We start from the raw sequence: 18,056 nt of genomic DNA, 5'->3' as shown, positions 1-18,056 counted from the left end.
ATATACATAGTTAGATGTTATGTACTTTAAAATTGCGAAATCTTCAATAAAGAAGGAAATGATTATATAATATAATCCTTGCTATTCATCCCAACTATGGAATAGTTATTTAATAATTGCTGAGAATCGTTCACAGCCTTACATGAGTTAATTCAAATTCAACCAATCAACCTTCAAAACACTGATAAAGGGAAAATAAACATACACATCGACTGCTGACAACAAAGCACATAGTGAGTTTTTATGTTAGGAAGGTAACGCCGTATTCTATTTATTTATTTCTCCATCAAATATACAATTATTTAATACACTTTAATGTCGAGTTGATGAATGAACGAATACTTACGTAACTGATATCAGAGATAGCATTCTTAATCGAAGGTGTCGGCATACCAGAGCTGCGGTTGTGGATCTAAATGTTATGTTATCATTAAATAAGATGGACAAATTAAAAAAAAAATCATAAGAAAACTTCATGTACCAAATAGATATATAGACACCCAAAAACTCCTCTGTTGAATAAGAATAAAGGTTTTATTATTATAACTTTTGGTTTTTGATGTCATAGCTATAAATTAAGGTTCAAAGGAAGACATCATGATTTGTCTAAATATAGTTGGATACGCGACATCTTTTTTTATGTCCGCTTGAGGCTTTTAATATAAGTCCATCAATTCACCCTTGTAAGTGAATTAACTAGGTAAATTCTGCAAAGGAAAGAAAAAATTGCATACGTCATGAGGAAAAATGAGAAAAATGATATAGTGACGTCATCTGTGACATCATAAAAAAGACGTCCTGCAGGGGAAAATATTTCATGTAGACAAGGAATCTACTCAAGATAAAAGACGCGTTTCGCCGCCACTTGGTTTATAGCTTTGGTATATGCATACTCCAACATTCAAAATGATGACGTCACATAAATAGTTCTATATACTCAATAATGGATTGAGAGTAGGAAGTACAAAGGTATGGCATATCAATATATTTAAGTAGATAATATGTACGTAGATTGTAGTAGTAATGTGAAGGATAAGGAATATAATTATATAATGGTTCAGGACATATTATTCCTTCTTTTTTGGAAAAAATCTAATTGTTTAATGCATGAGATACTCCATTGTAGAATTTGAAGAAGAAGCGAGCTCATCCATCAAAGTTCGTGTTTACTTATGAGCTGGATTCAAAGGAAATTGATTTCTCACATGACATGAAAATTCAACATAACACTATACGAGTATACCTACAATACAGGGGTGTCCCCAGGGTTATATATATATATATTGGATTTTTTTTCAAAAAAATTCCAAAAATTAATATGTTTAAAAAAAAAAATTAAAAATTAAATTTCAAATAATAATTCTTTTTTTATAAAAAAATCCATAACTGTTAACAAAAAATGAAAATTTTTGAAAAAAAAATTTAAAAATGAAACTTGAAATATTAAACTTTTAGAATTTTTTTTAAAAATCCGTAGATATACATAAGAAAGTAAATTTTTAAAAAAGAATAAAAAATCTACAGCTATTCAAAAAAAAGTATTTTTTTCGGAAACAATTATCACAATTTACAACTATTTACAAAAAAATTTCAAAAATCTACAGCTTTTCACAAGAAAACAATTGAGTTTTTTTGGTTAAAGAAATCAAATATTGAATTTTTGGAATTTTTTTTTCAAAAACCCATACCTATTGGCAAATATTAAATTTTTTGGATACAAAATTCTAGAAAAAAACAAAAAATCTTTTATTTGGGCTGGAGAGACTACAGCACCTCTAGCACAAAATAACTTGGATTCCAGTGATGGATTTAGAAATACATCAATAATTTTATATTTTCAATAATAGGGAAAAATATAATGTAAACAAAACAATGACTACCTTCATTATCAATCAGAGCCTTTATACGTCGCCTGAAGGCCATGCAGGAGTTGAAGAAAAACTCCTCTGACAAGTTGTCCCATGCAGCCACTATGGAGGACTTCAGTGTGTCCACGTTTGGGTGTGAGGTCCTGTTGGTTTCCCTCTCCAATGTGGCCCATATAAAAAAGTCCAGTGGGTTCAAATCTGGCGAGAAAGGGGCCATATCTCTTTCGACCAGAATCGACCCATACTATCGGCACATAACTTTTAGTACATGGCAGACATGTGAGAGGGGGCGTACCCCTCGAGTTAGTTGGTCTTCAGACATGGCAAGATGGTGTACCTAAGCACCTCACACCCCATAGTATGCGATTTTCTGTCCAGTCTTGAAAAATAAAGCAGGCATATTCTTTCCATCGGATACCCCAAGGGCTTTTTTTTGGGCTGGATATTTGTTATGGTAAACCCCTTCTTTTGTTTCTGCAGCCCAGCAGTTGTGGAAATAATCAACCGTGAAAATCTTCTTGTCAGAAATTTTTTTCACAATTGACCCATTTGTCCAAGGTTAATAGAAATACAAGGTTATACCATTACGCGTGTACGACTGATGTTTGACTTCCACCACGCTTTTAATATTGACGTCAAAGTAAATGAGTGTTTGCGTGTTTTATCAAAATCTGTTTTTCTTGCCCAGCATTCGGTATGATACATTAAATTGAAAATTCTAGTAATAGTGACGTCATAGGCTAAGAGTGGTTGCGTGTTTCGTCAAATTCTGCCTATCTTACCCAGCAGTTGGTACAATAAATCAGATTGAAAATTCTAGCAAGCCCGATTACATGCTGGTCTATGACCTTGTATTTCTAGTAATCTTGCATATCCCTTGATCCATGTGAGGATTTTCTTGCACCTTTAGAGCCTCCTGGCTTCCATGCACTCTTTCAGAAGGTGGCGAGGGGTCCCTGTGAAAGAAACTAATTCCAAGTTGTGTTTTATAGCCCTGATGATGGTTCTAAGAGTCACAGAGAAATCGTTGGTGAGACGATTCATCGATTTAGTGGGATCCTTCTTTATATTCTTCACCAAACTTGACAAGAACTTCATATCACTTTTTTTAATTATGCCCTCCACTTCTTGACATCCTTTAGAGATCTTGTCCATTTTTTCAATCTTGGGAAACTTAAAAACTAGGCTCCTAGAACACTTAACAATGTCCCTCATCCTCATTACATCAACTCCAGCATCTAAGAGATCTGAGATGAACCGTCTTTTTGCTTGTTGCTCGTTGATGATGATGAAATGACTATATGATTAGTATAGTTTACTTATGTAAAAAGGACGGAAACCGAGTATCAAAAAATAATCAGTAAATCTTTTCATAGTAATGAGAAAATAAACAGTAATCAACAATCCACGTTTTGCTACCTTACCCTGTATACGATAAGAGGGAATTTTTAAAAAATACCCTAAAAATATAAAAATGATCGACAGAAAAAGGTCATTTGAAAAAAAGAAATGCCTGCATATCTTTCTATAAAAAGTAAAATATTTAAAAAAAAATCCAAATTTAAAAAAAGAAATGTTAAAAAGTCCTCGCAGATTTATCTTTGGCCCAGTCCCCACTCACTCCCTTAAAACCACCCCGGATCCATGAATTAGAACTAGTTATCCTCAACTAATTAACAATGAGTAATACATTATTAGTATTCGATGGTTTCAATTACTTAACGTGTTTAGTCAAAAGTAGGGATGTTAATCAAACAAAGAATACTCGAACACTGGTCTTTCTTAATTTATTATGTTCAATCTGCAGATATTATTTAATTTAATGTATCAAAATTTCGTATTTAAAGATCATTTATTTTTATTTGGAAAAACGAATAAGAAATTTTGTTTATTCTTTTATTTTACTACAAAATTTTAATATTTACACTACTCCATTTTTTAATTTTTTCCCCCAAATAATTTAACATTAACATCTCTAGTCACAAAAAGTTAAATGATAGACACATGAGTAAACTGTAGGATTATGCTATTACTATTTCCACAAAATATATTAATATAATATACGAGTATAATGAAGCTTATTACAACATTTATAATGGTCCAAAAAGTGAAGTCCATTAGGAGGCATTATAATTTGGAGAACCCTTTTCCCCAAATATGACTTACCCCTTTCCCTTACAATACATGAAGACATTAGAGGGTTGATTTTACAGGATAAAAGGTTCACAAACGTTTTTAAAAATATTTGACATCCGAATTTTGTTTTAATTTGATGTATCAATATTTGAATTAAACAGAAAAACCATCACTTTATTAACAGTTGGTAGCAACTCCTTGCTCACTGATATTTTTTCCTTTAACAACTTCCTCCCAAAACTAATCGATTGACACATTCTTGTATAACATAATTTGGAATGTCTTCCTCCAAGTTGATCAAGAGTAAAGATACTCTCAGTAAAGAAGTGACACATGTATTATTTGTTGGGTTTATCACTTGGAATACTGATAGGTGTAAAATTGTTTATTTGAATTATTGTGTTATTGTTAGGGATGGAAATTTTGTAGAGAACAAAACAGTTTTATTCTCCTCGTGTTCTACTAAAGCTCTTTATGTAGTCATTTTTTGGATCGAGGGTGTGTGAATGAGTGAACACATTTAATTTATATATTATTTTCAACTTGTTAGTCTCTTTTTTCTTAGTGTATCCTGTGTACCTCACCAGCATGATTTTGCTCACATTGGCTTATATGAAGTGATATTTTATCCAATTTCTAGGAATTAGAAAACAACTATCCCTCCACCAAATTTCAGATGGCAAGAAAAAGCCTGTGGAAGGTTAAATATGTTGGCCTTTTTTGTGGGATTTTCTAATGGGCAGTGTGTGTCAGAAAATCGTACCGTACCAAATAGAGCCTCATACTCGCAACCTATGTTAGATTATTGAAAAAAATTATAGCCAAATTTATCAGCTTTCCTGCATTGCATTTTTGCTTAGAATATATTCTCAAAGAACGACAATAGAGACAAACAAGCAATATATCCCAAATCTTCTCCACGCCTATCACTCAGTAAAGGAGGTCGTGGACATTGTAAATTGCTCTATTGAACTTGTCTGTAAGGTTAGGAGGCTCATTAAGAGCGGCAAGAGCCTCTCCAAGAAGACAAGAAGTGAAGAACACAACAAAATTATCTCAGAATACTTCTTGACCGGTATGGGCTTTGAAATTGAAGTCTCCCCAACCACGAGCAAGAGGGCGTTTGCAAATGACTTCAAGTCAGTAAAGGGGCTATCAGGAATGCAGTCAAGAAGCTAGGGTCTATTTTTATCCACACTTCTTTTTGCAAAGACTAAGGTGATCACGGGTAAAAAGCTGATCAATTGGCTGATGAAAAATCAAGCTTCAACTGTCAGGATTTTCTCCTAGAAGGAGGAATTTCAGTGAGCCCCACTAGAATTGTACATACTAATCAGTATCTTGTCTATTCAGCGATAAATGTATGCTAGGAAACATTCTAGCAATTTAGGAATTCCCTCGTTATCCATATTAAAACAGTTTATCGTAATCCAAAATGTCAATTAATCAAGTGATTCGCGATCCTAAGTATTATCCTATGCATGTGTACACTCTTACGTATCCTTATCTTATTTTATGATTTAAAAATAGAGTATATTCCCTTTTTTTATGCGTATATACATTGTACATTGGAAGAGATGGATATCAACTTTATGTATACTATTATTTTATACATAATTTGCTGTTATTCTGCGTTTGCCAATCTATGGCCATTAGATTGCAGCTTATTTTTTAAATGTTCGAAATATCAGATTCTGAGAGTATATATATTATACCTTTTGTTCTATAGATATGATTGGCTAACTTGGAATGTTTTTGAAAAATATTTAGAGGTAGCTCAACCACCCTAAAGTTTAGAAATTTTATACTTGATTAGAAATAAATGTGTTTTTGTTTTGATATAGTCTTTTAAGTACATATTATAGCTTTTTGTGAGAAATAAGTAATTTTGATATATCAACTTTCTATCAACAATATGTAATACATTTTTATTAGAATTCCGTATATATATTTCAAAAATTACATGAATTGTAGCTTCCCACCTATCTGTCTGTTTTTTAGTGTATTTCAGTCAAAAAATTCAATAGAAGTCAATATTTACAAATTTACAAAACAATTTATATTTTTGTATTTTCATATTTTTTGTATGCTTACAATTTAGACAGAGTATGTTTCCTAGAGTTGGGTTACAAACGTCTATGATCTTCGACTCCTTGGAGAAGGAATTGCAGCTGTGATTCTTTGTTTGTTCATAAAAAAACTATATTCTTGAATTAGACCCACTTCACGCTCGTCTAGATTATTAACAACTTTTACTTGCTCAAAAGTATGCTTTTTGTCACATCATATCTTTGGATCGGTAATGGGAGTTGATCAATCTAATTTTTCCCTATAAGATTAGGAAATCAGTGAACTTCAGGTATGTTACTTGTTTTTGTATGTGTTTATATGAAATTTAAATACATTTTGGAATAAATATCATTTTCTGATGGCATTATTACATTAATTTGCCTTGAAAATGTGGAATTTTAGCACACCGTAGGCAGAGTTAAAACATGGCCTGGGTGGGGTAAGTTGATCACAGCTAGTTCAGCCGGATAAAGGACAAACCATCTTTTATACTTGAGAATAATGACAAGCTTACTTTCCAGAAACAAAACTTCATTTCACTTGGCCTCTTGGTGGATCAGTAAGACGTGAAAACCAGCTCACTTTTTCCTCTAACATGGAATAATGGAACATTAAGTGATAAATCTAATTTATATTTAAATATACCCTTCAATAGCTAGAGAATAAATTAGCAAAAGCATTCATAATTTTAAAATGATTTATTTCTTGCTATGTTACTGGCTATATGTTTTTTAAGCAATGATAATCTCTCCCCGTCATGGTGATCAACTTACCTCAGTCAGTGGGAAAATTGAAGATTTTTACATCAGTACGGAGATAGTATAATGGCGAAAATGTTTAAGGTGATATTCATTTTTACAGGCTAGACATATTCCTCAATTCATATTTTAATGAATTTATGAAAAAAAAAAATGATCAAACAACAAAAATTCTGCTTGTGAAACCCTTCTCAACTTACCCAAGTTTCCTCTATAAATTATGTTGCATTTAATGCAATACATATATGCACGCTAAGACACGAGATACAAGTCAACAAAAATCATAAATATTCCATATTCAAATTATAACAGTATTAAACAAGTTGATTGTGTATCTGTAGTTTTTTGATCAAATCCAATTTTCCGGAATTGTTTGAGTATTTTTACCCATTTGATAGTCTTTGGTCATCTTTTGTGTATGGAAACAAATACAAAATCCATATAAATATGAAATTGAAATATTTTGTAAATGATCATTCAACCAGAAGAAATGCAAAAAGATTTTTGTAAATGTAATATTTGCTCACTTAATTAATTTTTCATAGGGACGGTCATGTCTATTTTTGATGACATTTCTTTTCTGGCCCTTTGGGTTATGAAAGACCTTTAAAATGTATAAAAATATTAATTGGTCGAATATTACTCGGGATTATAAGAGAAGTTTTGTGATTTTTGATTTTCCCCCTCATTGATAAATTTCCGAAACATTTCAATGAACGTATCTCCATAATATGTATGTATATTGTAAACATGTTGTGTACAAGTTGAGATAATGTTTAAGTTGTAACTTGTACAAGATTCAACTAAAAAACAATGATGAATGTTTTTAATAACGAAGAATTTACAGTAGACTAATTAGTACATATTGGTACAGAATGATTCAAATTGCATGAGATGTTTGGTTAAGTTAATAGAGTAATTAACAACTTTCTGATAAAAATTATCAATGGATAAGCATTATGTGATACATTAGCTAATTTATTAGTGTACAGTCTTTTACTCGTAAACTATAAATAAATAATAAATGAGTAATGTTAATAGATAAAAAACAAATGAGTTGTTCTTTTTACCTAAATATAGATAATAAAACTCTAGCCTCTCATATGAACTTACTGGCAGCGTACTTAAAAGTACGCTTTGGAATAATTCCTACAAATAAATCAAATTTATTTTTCTTTATTTTCTATTAAAACTTGAGATAAATTCCCATTATTTGTACTTTTTCAAACATTTTAATCAGAACAGTATTAATATTATTATTTTTTTTCTTCATATGAATTGCTAAGAAACACTGCGGGGGAAGGCCTACGTCACACATTTTAGTGCTTCTTTGCAATAATTACAAACAGACTTTGTAACAGTTACGTAAACAACGTAATGTCTCTATCCATCATAGTGCTAATCAGGTTAAGTGATATAGTCTAGATATGTGCTACCATGTCATCAATGAGAAACAGCCCCTGATGAATTAAACTTGTGGCATGGCATTTATCGTTGTTCAAGATTCCAAATCTCCTGTGAAAGCGCCAGGCCTCTACGATTTGAACATTCAAAAACCAGTTACTTAATGTCCCATACCATTTCTTTGTTCTTAATATAATTTTAAAATAAGTTGCGCTATTATTTAGCATGTCAAAACCCCCCATATTTGCGTTGTACACCATAATATAATTAAGACATGGTGTTGAGAGCTTCTTGTATTTTTCTGTGTTGCAACAATCTAGATATCCAATAGGCTCAGAATTCAAGTAGTTAGACCCAATGTAGACTGATTCAGAGTCTTTCAATAAGTTATACACTAATCATTGTTAATAAATACTGTTTGAATACCTACTTTAACCATTTTTTCATCTTAGATTACTCTGAAGATTATCGATCCTCATTCTCATCACCTATAAATCCCAAATGATCATTATATCTAACGAAGTAAAAAGATAATTACATACTGTCCTATGATCAACTTTTAGCTAAAGTGTGCTGATTCTAGATGTCCGAATCATATACATAGTGGTTTATAAATGTTATCATTATTTTAAAAAAAATGAATAAAATCACCTATGGACTAGGAATCAATATGAAACGATAGAATGAAAAAAAGTTCATAAAAGTGATCACTTCTAACTATAAAAAAGTTCCCCTATTTTTTTAAACTTAACATGAACTCTAACACCGCGTAAAGTAAATAAGAAGTTCAAACTTGAATTGAGATGTATTTAGACAGTAACGTTACACATTTTTAAAAATGACTTTGTTTCATAAACAACTTTTACGAAACCGATAAGAGTTACAGATTTCGAAAAGATAGAAAATATATTCTTAAATTGCATGTCTATCATTTGTTTTTTCACATAAGCTTTTACCACTTCGTATTGCATCATTCATATTCTACAAAGTCAGCCTCATTAGTAAAAACACGACCTTTAAAGGACATAAGTAAGTAATGGGTTAAATAAAACAATATGCGACTTAGAAATTGCAACTTGTACAATCTCTGTCTATGAGTTACAAATTGGGAAAAAATCCCAAATTCTACACAAAATTTCTATCCCACTCTTTCAATCATATCACTCCAGCCTGAAATGACTCTTCTCAAAGAAATTCAATTAATAATACAGATTGCCCATTCCGGATCCGGAAATAAGAATTGAGATTCGACTGTTTACTATTTATAAGATCCGGGATAGTAAATTACTTTAGAGAGCGAAAAAAGGGGGAAGCAAGTGCTTGTTATTTTTACTTCCTTATTATTCTTACCTTGAAGGATTAGTCATTCTTCTATCAAAGGATATTAATAACTCCTTCCCTTTAATGTCAGATAGATATGAAATTTAATATGGTATTTATGCATAAATAAATAAGATCTTATAGTTTGGATTTTTGCTCGTAAATATCTAATAGAGTTGTACAACAAATATTTGGATGTATTGTGTACACCATAGTGGTGTCGAAAACCACATCACTAGGAATTAGGATGGCTATTACAGTCCTTTGGAATCCACATGAGTATCTTAAACTTATATAGACTAGCAAGGAAATTTGAATTCGTTCAAACTTCAAAATTTTGGAAGATGATGATGGACTGCTTGGATGTAGTTTTTATCAAATTTATCTATTCACAGTCTTCTTCATCAACTACAATTTTCTCACAGCAATAATAAATATTTTTTTAATTTGTATGTTAAACAGAAATTTCCTCTATCTGTAAAACAATTAATAACATTTTTTTGGGATTAATTCAGCATTGTCCTCTAGGTAGGTTATTCTCAAACTTTATACCACCTAAGAGAACATCAAGATCTCCAATAAGCACCATTCTTAACAAACTGAATATACAATAGTTAAGTCTGAACCTATTTATGACGTTCCTTCACGAATCACTAGAGGGAGGCCTTCTAACACAAGTGGCACGTGTATCCCAGTTTGAGAACCAACAGAACTAAGTTATCAGAGCAAGCATCAAAGTTTTACGTAAATGAAGAGCTAATGTTACTCCAAAATGTAAGTACACATATTAATTATTTAGGAAAATCATAAGATATCGAAAGTAATGCGTGGCTATGTTTGAAACTTGTATGAACTTAACTAGAGGAAACAATTAACAGATATCTAATATGTGCTGACCAATTGTAAAGATTCCAGGACTTATTTTCCAATAAGTATATTCAGAAAGAAATCTACTTTGAGTAGTTTAATTTCCCATTGTCAAATAATCTCGATTTAATCATCCCAAAATGGTGAGTAGCTCATATAGATTTCTGGCATATTTTTATTGATTCTTTCTCAAATAGGGATTTATCCAGTGATGGCAAGTTAATTTATCTTTTCACTGGTTAAGTTAAAGTTAATTATTATTTTATTGTTTAATAACTAGTTGAGTTATAATTAATGTCAAATTCTATGAAAATTAACTAGTTAATTTTGAGTTTATTTTTTCTAACTAGTTAAGTTTAAGTTAATTAAATTTAGAGTACTTTAAGTTAAATTAACTCATCCAGCCTTGATTAAGTTAAAATATCTTTCGATATTAAAAGATAACTATTTAAGTTAGTCCATTGAGAGATTTATCAATGTTTTAAAAAAAAGATTATTTTGTCGGTCTGTATGGATTTTATCTACTTCCAATTGAACGATCAAGAAAAAAAATACAGATTCAAACTCCCAATAACTTCTGTTCCGAAGCAAAAAGCAAAGTAAGTGAAATTAACCAATTAAATGGAAGTCAAAGAAAGCTAAAGTTTTAGATTTTTGAGTTCTTATGTAATTTTAAACTATATGTAAGATTATAAAAATATCGGAGATAATATAATTTTTTTTTGTGTGGAATGACCCAGTTCCAAAGTTTGATAAAACAGATAGGATCGACACAGTGTTTAACTAAATTATCGGAGAACTATCTGTTATATCAAGAAAAATTTTCTTTGTTTATCAACTGAGAATTAAAAAAACTAAACTTTAACTAATTAACTTAATCAAGTTAAGTTAAAATTAAATTAATGCAGTTTAAAAAGTTAACTAATTACGTTAAAAGTTAATTTAGATATAAAAAAATTTACTAGTTAAGTTAAAGTTAAAATAATTAAATAGTTAAGTTAAAAGTTAATTAACTTAACTCATTAACTTATCTAGGTTAAAGTTAAAATAACGCAGCTTAAATAATTAACTAGTTAAGTTAAAAGTTAATTTACTTAACTCATGTGTGCAATTGTCGCCTAATTTGCATACAGTTGGATATGCAGTGTGGCAAATGTTACATTATCATTATCCATTTTTTATTGAAGTACATAATTAGCTAAAATGTGTAAGAACTATTTATTTAAAGAAATAACACAATTGCTTAAAGAATACACATTCCGTAAATTCCTCTAATCTGTAGTTTCAATAATATAACGGTATAAATACTATAATTCTTCAACGATTGACTCGATTTAATTTATACCCAAGGTAATATTCCTAAAATTATTGCTTTGTGTAGTTATAAGCTATTTTAAGATAATTAACGAGATCAAACTGTATACTAGTAGGATCCCGCGACAAAATTAAAGTATCTAATGGCGCAGCGGCAGGATTGATTTTTCGTTAATAAGTATATAATTTTTATATGGATTATTAATATAATTTTTTTGTCTTTTTATAGTCAAGTATTTATATATATATATGATTAAAATAAATATATGATTAACCATAATACTGTTCCTAAATCAAAAGGCTTCTCTACAGACTTTACCATTTTGTAAACACCATGCAATATAAAAATATTAAAGTGAATTTCATCTGATAACAATATATAAACTATGAAAATAACAATAACAAATGAGCATATCGAAGCACCTTCCATCTATTGGCTAACACCTACAATAAGTTTTACGATAATAGGCGCGCCATGATTGATCAAGTTTTACATAGTGCCTTCGAAAAGAATAGTCTGTTCATCATGCGCGCCGTCTAAAGAGAAAAATATGAAGTAATAACGTAAAATCCTAAACTTATATTAATGAAGTACAAGTCAATAAAATATTTAATTATTGACAAATTGAATGTATTCATATAAAATAATATATAAATAAACAGAGTATTAACAAGTTAAGAAACCTTTTCCCTAATTTTTAAGCTTTTGCTCGGATAGACATGCCACTAAGCATTTGAGGACCTTCAAATTTTTATCTCTTCAATAAAAGTGTAACTACTTTTATTGATTGTCCATCGAATACAAAGCCAGACTTTATGATCATTTCATCGAGTACTAAAGAACAATGGCGTTTATTAGGAGGGAAACTTTCAACTTTCATCTTAGAATATAAAGCGACTGTAAACTAAATAAATTGTCCATTAAATTTAAAACTAACTTCAACAAAGTAATTATGTCCTCTAAAGTACCAGGATTGAAGTCTAAAACTTCAAACTGTCTTCTCAATGTCTTTAGACTTGTTAGAGGAAATTCTTGTCGAAGTTGCATCTCGTAACCTGTGGAACCACAAGCAATTTGTAGCTGCAATACTTTTTTTCATGATGTAAGGAGACCAGGCAGTGATATTTTTTTGTATTATTGTACAGATAGCGTAGCTGGTCATCATTAAATAAACGATGAATTGTCTCATTTATAACTGTAATATGTACATATAGCATTTGGCCAACAACAATTTGAGTCAATTCCACCTAACCTAAAGAATGAACAGTCGATATAATATACTCCCCTGAATTAGGCTGGAATTCGTTAGTTTTTGTGGAACACTCTCGTACATCAGGCTTGAATTTAATAGTTTGAGTGGCCGTCATTTTTGAAACTGGTTCAACTATTAAAAATAAAATTCGGTGTTAGTAATACATATATACAAATTAAGTTTATAGAAACAATTCATACATTTTAGAAGATCAAATGATGTGAATAAGTATCTAATGAATAGGCATCAAAGTGTTCAAGGAGTATATAACGTTCGGGTTCTGTTTCATTTTCAGATGAAGTATCTCTAACTTCTCTGACTTGAGAAAAATTGTACATACCGAGGCTTTATCTGAGCTAAACAGCGGTTGATGATGTAACTACATACGAGCCTTTTGGTTTTTAGATCTTCCGCCTCAGAAGACTTAACCAAGCCTATTTTTGGTGTGAATCTTTTGGAAAATAAAAAGAAACGATATATCAAGGCCTGGAAATAGAATGTTCAGACTCTCCTATTCTTAGGCACTGGTTATACCTTAACAAGGACTACTAGTTGAGAGTTATAACCCAGGAACCGCCCTAGAGGAGACAAATACGCTCTTTTTGATGTATTACAAGCTGTTATACTAAATATGCGCCTATGAAATGAGACTATTAGTCCCTAGTGCCGGCAGTAAGACATTATAAACCAATCCAAAAATCTAAATGCTTATTTCGATATGTGCCAACAATATTTAATTCATTGTTTTTATTCAACAACACACTTTTTCCGCTCGTAAAAATGTCTGATTTTGTGCCTACAAACTACGATGAGCGGACATAATTGATTTTCTGTTACCAATTGAAGAAAAAAGCTTCTCAAGTACATCAAATGCTTGTGAAAGCTTACGGTGGACCTTCTCCAAGCAGAACACAGTGCTTCCGGGGGGTTTGAAAAATTTCAAAGTGGTGATTTTGACGTGAGTAATGAAGAGCGCAGTCAGCCACAGAAAAAGTTTGAAGACCCCAAATTGCAAGCATTGCTCCATGAAGATGATTGTCAAATGCAAGAACAGATCAAATAACAATTGGGCATTGGCCGTCTAACCGTTGGAAAACGTTTAAAAGAAAAAAAAACACCAAAAACGGGCAAAATATGAAGCCAGGCAACACAAGCTAACTTTCCTTGATGACAACGCACCGTCGAATCGCTCTATATCCACCCCCAGGTGTTAAATTGTACAACTGGAAACCTCTTGCTCATGCAGCTTACTCACCAGACCTATCACTTTCCGATTATAACTTGTTTGCATCGATGGACCCCACATTCAATGATTTATGCTTTAATTATCACGCTGAAGCCAAAAAATTGATCGATGGCTGGTTTCCAACCAAAGACAAACAATTTTTTTTTGGAAAAGCATCCATAAATTGCCTGAAAAATGGGGTAAATGTGCTCTGTATCTTGCGTACCAATCGAGAAAATGACACTTGAACGTGATCTGCAAATTTCCATTTCCATATTGCAATCGATTGGGTGTCTCCAGGATCACCTTCTATGCCGTCTGAAAGTCCTAAACGTAGGAGAGAAAGAAGGGCTCTGTAAAAAAAGGCCAAACTGGACCCGAAGGAGTTAAGAAAAAAACATCGCAGGCGAATATCCCTGAAGTCCATGACGTCCCATGCAAGATATCTCAGGATTTCATACCAGACTGTCCAGAGAGCTATCAAAAAAAAGTGGATGGAAAGCGCCTTGTGAAGGTAGAGAGGTCACTTTTGATACCAGCAATGAAAAGAAAAAAAAATACATCTCCGTTGCGAGACTCTTTTGAATGAGTCTTTTTGAGTTGAATCATATTAGTAGTACCCATTTGTTTTGATGAGGTTGCATGTATTTTATAATATAATAGCTACAATATTACATTTTTATAGCCATTATTGTATGCCTAAGAATAACAGTTATTGATTAAACTTACTAAACCTCGATTACAAATGTTTATATATACAAATAAATCCTAAAAAAAGACATTATAAGGATAAGTAAATAATTTAATAGAATAAGACTCAACTTTTCAGGAAAATACTGAAAAGCATTGTCTTTTTACGATAAATGGAGATTCAATGCCTTAAAAAGCTTTTTTTATAAATATCAGGGTGTATAATATCCTTATGAATCAAATTGTAAATTCAATGCTGTAATTTTAAAAGTAAGATTACGTTAGATTGTGTAATTGACATGGTAAAAAAATTAAATAGATCTAAAGAACTGTGATCTCCTTATACGGGAGACGATTATTGTGTGACGTTAATGGTGCCTCAATCTAAAGTGACAACAGGATTGAATATTTAAGCAACATGTTACTTCAAATATTTTCTGATTCATCGAAACAATCTATATATACTTACTTATTCATTACATTGTAATTGAAGAATACAAAAATATAGTCTGAATATTGCCCTTGAAACTATCAAATATAGAGATTATAAAAATAATTCCACTTTAATCAATAATCTCTCAATTAAAGAGAAATTTCTTAAAATAATGTAGCAAGTACTTAAAGTACGTACATTTTTTGATAATAATTATTAGAGTTGTTGAAAATATGAACCCCTACCACGATTGATATTTTTTCTTATAGCCAATCTGTGCAGTGTTTTTCTTTATTTTCCAAAGACGTTATAGTTATTCTTTAATTCTTGAACAGAAACTATCTACGTATGAATAAAGTGTGTGTACCCATGAAAGACAAACAATAACACTAAAGGTTTGTTGTGGAGTTATAGGAATTGGACTCAGAGTAGACTCGGAGTAATTCCGAACTATGTCGACATAGTCGAACGGAGTCGGATTTGTATTTATTTCTTTCTACACAAACCCTTTTGCAGGTAATCTAATAAAACGTTATGAGGAGAGCTAAGCTGCTCTTTTTTTTTCTATATGCACGTAACAACAGGTCATATTTTATAAATCTCTAATAATTATACTAGTCCATGATATATTTTTCATCATTGACCTAAGTTCATTTTTTTTATTTCATTTCTATGCTAAATCCAAAACTATATTGGAATTGTTTATGCATAAGTAAATACATCCAAAATTTCAACTTCAAAAATGTTTAATACTTCGAAAAGAAAAACACCGTGAAAAAAAAAAACCAAATACATTTGGTTATAGCATGAAATCCTAGATATCATATTAGCTAGGTAAATACCAGGTTCTATCCGTCTGCTAAATTTAATTAAAAGTGTCATCTAGGTTCAAGCTAAAATACTCCATACCCAATAATAACTCTAATGAAATGATTATTTTTAAACCTACAAAAGTGCAATATATAGACCTCCTTTTTGAAGAAAATAAGTAATTTATACACCAATCGATGTGTTTAAATTTACTTCAGCTTGAAATTTAAGATGGAGGAAAAATAATTAATAATAATTACAACACTATGTATGATTATAAATTATACTTGTAATCATTAATAAAGATGTAAAAATATAATATAAAGAGTTGCAACCTCATATGCCAACCGGAACCGTTTTTTTTAATATTACCTAGCTATTAAAATTATTCTTTAATAATTGGGAGATAGAATTTAAGTATAAAGTTATCACTAATGTGTATTTTCATGAAAAAATCAGAAAAACAGTGAGGATTTTGTGTGGATTTATAATACGCATAAGTCCTTTTTGGACTCTAAGTAGAATTGAGTAACATAATCGAGTAATTTTTACCCATGTCATTGTAAATACGGATTGGGATTTGTGTTTTCCTTATAAAGATTTAAAAAAATTGTTTTTTATACATACCGGCAGGTAATATTTTTTAAAACTATAATGATTAACTTCTAAAATGAGTAAAGAATTAAAAGTATACTTTTTCCCATTTTTTTACTCATTAGTAAACGTTTTCTCAAGTTCCAAACAAGACACGAGAATATTGAATTTTTTTTTAACTGAAAACTTTTGTCTCATTTATATATTTTTTCATTTATGTATCTTCTTCACACAAAAAAATAAATCTTAATCTTTAATATCTACTAAAAGAAATCAATTTTTAGAGCACAAAAGCAAACTTTTCTATTTTAAGAGCCAACTTTTGTGTTTTTTTTACATAAAAGTTAATATAAAATAACCAGTAAAGTTTGAGGAAATCTTTTCCCTGGGATTTTTAATCGTGAGGGACAAAAAAGAAAAGAAAAAAGGATCCAAGTTGAAGTAACCCTTTATGGAGTCAATCAAACGGTCCAATCAAAAAGATTGTATCAAGTCAATGAATTTCCAATCTACTTTTAAACTTTGCTTAATGATTGATATACATTTAAAAATAATTTATATTGAGTAATAGATCATTAGTAGAGCTGGGATTCATATGGTTTCTTCTTTCCTCATAATTCTTCTTCTTGAACAAATTTCGTTTCCTTGCGTTTAGCACTCAACTTTGCTATTGTGAGCTGTATCAGTTTTCAACACATCCTCGTAACCAATGAACAGTATAACTAGTTGTTATTTAAAGAGAGAGTTATATTAAATCCTATAGATTGTTGCCGAGTGAGGCTATTAAATATAAAAAAGGGGTGGAATTTGCTGGATAAATTTACTCGTGGTGGGTTCTACAAGCACTGAATGTAGGATTCTTACAAAATATAACGATTATAGGTTCTGTATTTACATTTTAATACTAATACACAACAGATATCTAAAATGAAAGCGGTTAAAAATTGTATTACTTTTCAATTGGTACTAATGTCCTAAAGACGTTATAAAGAAGTGGAGTAAATATTAAATTAGAAACAATTAAAAGGAAGTAAAAAATAATTCCAGTCGTGTTTTAGGTCTTGCAATTCCTGTTTTAGGCATGAGAGTATCAATGGGGCTATGTTTTTTTATCTTATTACGGCCTGGGGTACGATGATTTTAATCTAGAGAAATAGAAATTTCTCTAGTTATAGCCATAAATATTAATAAACATATGTATTTCGAAACAATACATCACTTTTATTTATGTTACTGTAAAGTACTTTAGTTTACTGTTTGAATTCACGTTAATGATAACGTCAAATGTTGATAGCTATCAACGTATTGTGATTA

The 18,056-nt window shown here is 30.7% G+C and overlaps 1 protein-coding gene across 1 annotated transcript in view; it reads left to right on the top strand.

The window, feature by feature from the left end:
• The first annotated feature begins 8,177 nt into the window (after positions 1 to 8,177).
• Positions 8,178 to 18,056, top strand: part of LOC121120819 (uncharacterized) — a 79,984-nt gene continuing 70,105 nt past the window's right edge. The window contains exon 1 of the mRNA XM_071889238.1: positions 8,178 to 10,330. The gene's annotated coding sequence lies outside the window, so the exon portion shown is untranslated. The remainder of the gene's footprint in view (positions 10,331 to 18,056) is intronic.

Source organism: Lepeophtheirus salmonis, chromosome 1 (assembly GCF_016086655.4).
Source record: "Lepeophtheirus salmonis chromosome 1, UVic_Lsal_1.4, whole genome shotgun sequence".
In the NCBI taxonomy this organism is placed as follows: Eukaryota; Metazoa; Arthropoda; class Copepoda; order Siphonostomatoida; family Caligidae; genus Lepeophtheirus; species Lepeophtheirus salmonis.
Note: the sequence above shows the minus strand (reverse complement) of the source record. Positions and strands in the feature narration are given on the sequence as shown.